We start from the raw sequence: 7,970 nt of genomic DNA, 5'->3' as shown, positions 1-7,970 counted from the left end.
TTCTCAAATAAGTACAAGGCCCCAAGGTTTGGGGACATTCTTTGCTGCTTTCCCAGGTTACAAGCAGTGAGTTTGGTGGGAAGTGGAGCAGTGGGGACACGAACTGGTGCCCATACGGGATCCAAGTGCTTGACAGGGGAGGATTAGCCAATTGACATATTGCATCAGACCCAGAATTTTTTAAACTTATATTTATTAATTTGAGAAGCAGGAAAGGAAGAGAAAGAGAAAAACAGATAAATATCCCATTTTCTGGTTAAGTCCTTAATTTCCTGCAATGGCTAGCATTAGAGGGAAGTTGAAGACAGGGCCCTGGGATTCACTCAAGAGCTGAAAAGAATGTCTAGGACCAAGCCACTTGAGCCATCAGCTGTTGCATTGGCAGGGAACTAAAATCAAGAACCAGAGACAAAAATTGATTCCAGACATTCTAATATTGATCACAGCCATCTTTATTATTATTTTTAATTTATTTTTATTGGAAGAGCAGATTTACAGAGAGGAGGAGACACAAAAATCTTCCATGCACTGCTTCACTCTTAAGTAGCCACAATGGCTGGAGGTGAGCTGATGTGAAGCCAGGAAACAAGAACTTCTTCCTGGTCTCCCACACAGGTGCAGGATGCCAAGGCTTTGGACCCTTCTGCACTACTTTCCCAGGCCAGAAGCAGGGAGCAGGATGGGAAGGACAGTAGCCAGGACTCCAACAGTTGGCATCCATATGGAATGTCAGCACTTGCAGATGGAGCCTGTTCAGGCAACATGCAGGCCTCAGTCATTGGCCATGTTAGCCACTAAGTCATGTGCTTTCTATGTATTTAAAATATTACGGGTGAAGAATCGTTACTATGAGTTCAGAAGTGGTTTCAAATTAAACATTCACAGTTATGTCCTACATAGTAATAGTAAGAAATTCAAATTGTTTTTCTCCCCTTCTGACTTAGTTGCTGAAAGCAGGTAGATTAAATGGTATCTTTTAGAAAGTTAGAATGCTACTTTAAAAGCAACAGTGTTAATTTAAAAAGAATAGAAAAAAGTAGAATCAGGAAATTCTGACTTCTCCTTTTGGAAGTCAACATGCTTCGCAACAGGGACTATGTGATAGGCATATTGTGCATATTATAGGAAGTTTTATAACAAAACATAAATATATATTTTATAATATTGGTAAACTTAGCTCAAACTTTCTTATTGTGCATTAGATGGGAATTTGACACAAGCGAAGTGCACAGAAGACTTAATTAAACCTATTTCTATTTAATTTTCCTTTTAATTGCCTTAATTTGATGATATAATATACTGATATGGTTTAAGTGAACCAAAAAGTTAAGCAAATCAAAAGCATAAAAACAAATTTCATTGAACTCTATTTATAACAATTATGACAATTCCTTAATAGGTTTCTCAGGAATATAAAATATCAGAAATTAAATTATAGGGTGGCTGATGGTTAACATCTACTTGTTACCTTAATAAAAATTCTCAGGGAAACTTCACTCATTGCAATATTAGGAGATTTGCATTTGGCAAATATATGTAATTTCATCTTTACTTTTATCTGTCTGGTTTATAGTATATACTTATCACAGAATCAAAAGCTAAAAGATAATGAGCTTACTGGATTATGGGTGAAAAACCAGATTTGATTTTCAGCTGTCTAAATGTGTATTTGTGGTAAATAGAGTGTGAAAAGTGTAGGTAGAGCAATATGTTTTGTTGCTGTAGGTGACAAAAATTTTTTCCAATACCAAATATTAGTCTGATGAACTTTCATGCCCCTCTATGTTCCTCTAAATAAAATTCACTTTGGGAGGCAGTAAGTAATGGCTCGTGTGGTTAGATGTCAGCTATCTGTGAGGCAGACCCAGATGGTGCTATGACTACTGGTTGCAACCTGGCACAAGCCCTGGTAGGTATAGGCATTTTGACAGTAAACCAGTGGTGGAAAATGCTTCTCTCTCTCTCTTTCCACTTTTTACTTAAGTAAAAATAAGTGGGCAATAGAAGAAACTGATTAATCAGTTTAAAAAGAACTATCACCCTTGACATTCTGATTGCTCCCATTAACTGACAGATTTTCTTACCTGCCACCATACCCTAGGTGAAGTCTGGTTACCCTAGCAAATATTCAGCAAGAATATTGTTAGATCAATTTCATTAATAGCTAGAAAATACTATTTGATTTTTATGATGAAATATTCATAAATAATATATAGATTCACTTTCAACATTAATCATGTACAAATTCTTAAGAATGCTTATAAACCTCTTATAATTCTTATAAACAATGTGGGCACTGTTTTTTGTACTGCAGTTGAAACTTAGTCACTCTATACTACAGATACGAGTTCAAGTCTGTCACTGAACTTGAGCTTACTTCGTCATGTGAAAATCATAGCACAGTCTTCTTGCTAAGGTTTATTTTGAAGATTACATATAAACTTTTAATCTGGTGCTGATACTGTATAAATACTATATAGTAATAATATTCAATATAGTAAAAATATTCTAGAGAATAGACACATATCAATTTCTCAATATTGCAGAAATGATCATCTTCAATATGCGTTATATCATTTGCATTAAATCCTTGAATTACTGGAACAATTACAGGTATATTTTATGTGTAATGTAGCAATATAGATGTATAGTACAGGAGTATATCTGAAATTCTATGTATATTTGTATAAAATCTACTTCCTGTAGTAATAAACCTACCAGCTCCCTTAAAAATTACTTAAGGGCCCTGAGCAATGGCTCAATGGCTAAATTCTCAGCTTGAAAGCACTGGGATGCCATATGGGTGTCAGTTCCTCTGGTGGCTGTGCCACTTCCCATCCAGCTCCCTGGAATGGCCTGCAAAAGCAGTAGAAGGATGGCCCAAAGCTTAGGATTCTGTACCCATATGGGAATCTCAGAGAAGTCTCCAGGCTCCTGGCTTTGGATCAGATTAACTCCGGCCATTGTGGCTGTTTGGGGAGTGAAACAGTGGAAGGAAGATCTCTATGTCGCCCCTTCTCTATAGTTCTGCCTTTATAATAAAAAGAAATAAATCAAAAGGCTTGCCGGTCCCACAGATAAGGAAGGAGAACAAATATCCCCTTATTCTACTAAGAATAACACATGCTAAGATGTGATGGCATGAAAGGGCCAAATGTGTCCAAGAAAAAAAAAAAACAGTGGTATTTGATAAGAGGCGAGATATATTGGGGACAGTGATCAGAGATGATGCTGAAGTAAAGGGCACAAATCACAGCATAAATGACCATGTCTTGTGCATTGAATTTGAATGACGTGCTGTAGGTGGTTAGGGTCAAGAAAGGATTTTAACTGGGTTATGACATGATCAGATTTTTGTTTTAGAGGGTTGACCTTTTAACTGTTCTTGAGTGAATTACTGACCAATGGTATGTGATATTTCATGTCATGTTCAAACTAGACTCAAGAATTTCCTCTGTCCCTTTACTCAGAAAATGATGAGAATACACCGTGATGGTGAAACAAAACTTACAGTCTACCTCTGCAAGAATTAACTACAAACTGGACTGATACATTTTTTTTTTTTTTTTTTTGCCTATTCTTGCCTACTGAGAAATAAGATGGAGTGGAGAATAGAATATTTTTATTGGCCTCTTTTCTGCTTGAGGTAAAATGAATGAATGACTGCAAAGATAAAGTCATTATTAATAATAAACTATTCTGGATTGGCAGGTGGACAGGTAACACATCACCTCTTATACATTGTGCATTTTTTCTTCCTAAGGAATCATGGTAAAGATAATTTGGGTACCACGGGTTTTATTTTGCCCTTACTTTCTTTCAGACCCTTAAAGATGAAGATAAGTCAGTGGCATAGAATAGAATAAACACTAGATAAGTCTATAAAATGATAGGCAAAAGAAATGAAACAAGTCTGATAAATCAAAAGAAATAAAACAACAAAACAAATATAATTAAGAAGGTCAGTTCCATATGTTAATGGGATAAGACTTTACTAAAACAAAAATGTTTTCAGGTTGTGAAACTAAGTCAGTTATATGGTGGCTGTAGTGGAAAAGCATATGGTTGTACTGAAAAATATTGAAACAACAGGAAAAATTTATTAGGTGTAGATGAAAGATTAGCAGCAGTTGCATTAGTAATAAATAAGACAGAACTTCAGAGTATAAAACAGAATCCAAATATCAATATACTGATATTCTATTTACATTGATAAAAGGTATATTCCAGAGAGAGACATAGAACAGTGGTATCTCATTTCAATGTGAACTTCCAGGGGTTAGTAATTAACAGTTTGTCCAAACAGTGGCAGTCCAAAGCAGTCATTAAAAAAAAAAGCTTATTAAATGAAATAGGGAAGAGATGATATTTTTGCTTCAGGGAGTATTAATTTTATGCTGTGTGGCAGGCCACACTAGTTATATGTACTAACTTATACAGATATAATCTGTGAGGAAGACAATTTCATCATAAAAATATAATAAGTAACACAAAACCAAATATGTATGAGGAAAGCAATTGCAAATCTGAGGTAAATTGTTAAGCATAATTAAAATTTTTAATAATTCATTCTCATTAAAACAAGATTAGATATAAAAATATGGAGAAGAAATTGGAGATCTGAATTAGTTTAATAAATATGGTTAACAGCCATAATATTTTGCATACTATACAAGACTCAAATTTATTTGATTAATAGGTAATTGATCATATTGTCTGTAGAAAAAACATGAGATCGTAAGCAATTTTAAAGTTTTATGTAGAGTTTTGATATTGTTTCCTACTTCATCTTCTCAGGGCTATTAATGAAGCCTTTTTTTCAAGGAAGGACTCATTTTTCTTTTTAACAATTTAACTTGCAATTCAGGGATAATAGTAAAAATTGTTTTCAAATCACTGTAAGAATATTTAAGGTATAGTTGGTGTTTATATACATTGGGAGGTTTTTTGTTGAATGCTAAGTTTATTGTAAGAGGGACTGGGTAGAGTTTAGCTATATTTTTCCTATAATAAAATAGAAGGCATTTTCTATCGCAACTCAAGAGACAGAGGTAGAAATAAAAGAATCTATGAAATAATTGAAGCATTGTGGTGGCTAGCTAAATAGTGGGAACCGATAATGATGAGTAGGAGAGAGATTAGGAAGATAAATAGTGAAATTGGATGGTCCTTGTTAGGGTGAATATGCACTTTGCTTATGGTATAATCTGCTTAATTTCCTCAAGGGTTCAGTAAAATGTATTTCCCACTGTATAGTTGTGCTTTTCATAAGTGAATGTAATAGAAGATTGTGTTCAAATTTGAGAGCAGGTGTGAGAGCTTCAGAAACACAAGAAAACAGAGAGACCGAAGTGATGTGATCGGGTACCAGTATAAAAACAGTCAGAATATGTTAAGGAATCTTCAAAAGAAAAACTGAGTCTAGATTTTTATAGCTCTTTTGTTTAATTTTGCCTATGTTAAAAATCTTGATAAAATCTAAAGAAGTCTGTGAATATGTATACTCAGATGAATTAGGAATTTCTTGGATCAGTCAGAGTAATTCCCCAGTTTTAGAAGCTTCCGAAATAATTCTTCATGCAGTTGGAAGCTAGAATTGCTCCTTGCACGTGGCACGAAGAAATCTCTGGTTCTCTGTTTCCAGGTCATCTGCAATGGAGCAGTTGCTGTAAGAAGAGTAATTAAAAAAAATATAATTTAAAATTGATTCTAGATTTTGTGTTACTGGGCTTTTGCTAAAAGGGAATACTTCAATCTCATCTAGAATTTAGCATTACTTTCTAATGATTATCTTTTATAGAATTTAACTTGTGAATTTATTAGAGCTTTCTAAAGTTGTTCACCCTCAGGGTATGTAAGAATGAGCTTCTGCATTCCTTGTAGCAAATTGCACATCAGCATTTTTAATGCTGCCTAAGATCCTTTGTGTGTGTGTGTGTGTTTCTTTAAATTACCAGCATAGATCAAGTTTATGTTAATTGTATGAAAAAGCAACAGAAATAATCAGTAACATTTACACAACTTTTAAGTAGTTAACCTACTTCTGAAGCAGCAGAATTATTCAACAGTCAGCATCTTAAAGTAGGTAAAACATATAATAAAGCATTTCATTTTACTAGAATTGTTTTTCTGTTTCTGTTTTTTGTAAGCATTTCTGGGTATATGTGTGTAGATGTTGTGGTTGGAGGACTCTGGCTTAAATTCAACTCAATTTAAACTAAGCATTCTTTACATATGCTAAACAGTTTACAGTGAATTTCATCTCTTCAAAGGTTTCTTGTTCTTAACATGAGTAGGTGTGCGACTAAAGTGACAGTACAGAGCAGGTACAATGATTTCTTTATGTAAAATTGCACATAAAAACTGTGGAATAAAACAGTTGTGCTTTTACAACTTAAGAAATCGACATTTATTGATTGCCTAGCTCTGCCCTTTATTGACTGAACAATCAAGCCCATAGTCTTCTTGGAAAGAAGGCCCCTGAGTAATGTGGCAAAGAAAAACAAATCTAAGAAAGGAGTTACTCTATATTTCCTCTGGGACCTGGTAGCATTTTCTTTGTTAACTGCATTTCTCTGCATTATCACATTGTCTTCAAAATAAAGGAATAGTTTAATCATGAAAGGTGAATAATAGTTTTTCCTTATCACATCTAAGGCATAAAAGACATAGGTCTATTTCAGTAACCAGGAACATTTATGAACATCTAGAATTCATCACAAATCTGTGGGGCCTTAACATTACAAGCGATCATGTAAGGATTAGAATCTCTCATGCTGTCACTCTACTCCTGCCTGTCATCCACCTCCCAACCCGCTCCATGACGCCGGATCTCTCAGTACCAGTGCCCCACGGACAGACCGGCTCCTATGCTCTGTCTCAATCTCACCATCATTCCAGAGGTTTGTTTTTTCTCTAAGACACAAACTTGATATGAGACAATAGACACTGTGTCAAATGATTTTTACGTTTGTTTATTATGATACAGAAAGCAAGAGGAAAGAAACTTTCTTTTTTTAATGGCTGGGTTATTTTACTTAGAATATTTTCATTCCACAATGAGGGGGGAGCTCTTACATGATTTTGAGTAAGGAAGGGATATGATCTAACATTCCTCTTTAAAACAGTGAGTGATATTGTGCGAAGAACTGTTAGAAGCTTGGTTTGGAGTGGGAATGATGAGACAAAAAAAAAATTCTGTTGGGGATATATTTCAAATGTATATTGAACTAAAACTTGCTAGTGAATTGTATGTGGAAGTTGGACTTCTAAGTTTTTGTTCTGAGAAAGCAGGTGGATGGTGGTATTATTTACTAAGATGGGTACACCAAAGGAGTAGGAGAAATAATTATGAGTATGGAGAATTTAATGGATGAATGTAATTCAAAAAACAGTTTAATTTGATGCAAGCCATTTGAAGTTCATGTATAACTTTTACATAACATGAATTTTCCATAAATTTTCTGAGGACATATTTTCTTCCACATATTTAAGTGCAAAAATGCTTAGGCAATTGAATTTATGAGTATTTACATTTGGGAAGTTGGAACAGAGACAAAAGCTTTGTAATGACTGGAATACATAAAATTTTTGAAGTTTCTGTCCTAGAAAGATTCTAGGAAGAGAATAAAAGTTTCCTGATGCATACGCCTGAACCTTGAAATATCTCATTAGCACTGTTTGCAGCATGCTCCTTCCAGGCAATAGTTTATTCCTTACCAAAGATTTCAAGAAGAAATGATAAGCATGAGTCAATTTCAGATTTTCAAAAAAATTCTTCAAAATGAATATTTGTCATCTATAGTACATTATTTTCTAGTCACATTATTTAAGATTTATTTTTTTAAAATTTTTATTGAAAAGTCAGATATACAGAGAGGAGGAGAGACAGAGAGGAAGATCTTCTGCCCATTGATTCACTCCCCAAGTAGCCGCAACGGTTGGAGCTGAGCTGATCAGAGGCCAAGAGC

This window comes from Ochotona princeps, chromosome 11 (assembly GCF_030435755.1).
Source record: "Ochotona princeps isolate mOchPri1 chromosome 11, mOchPri1.hap1, whole genome shotgun sequence".
Taxonomy (NCBI): domain Eukaryota; kingdom Metazoa; phylum Chordata; class Mammalia; order Lagomorpha; family Ochotonidae; genus Ochotona; species Ochotona princeps.
The sequence above is the reverse complement of the archived record's forward strand: the minus strand, read 5'-3'. Positions refer to the sequence as shown.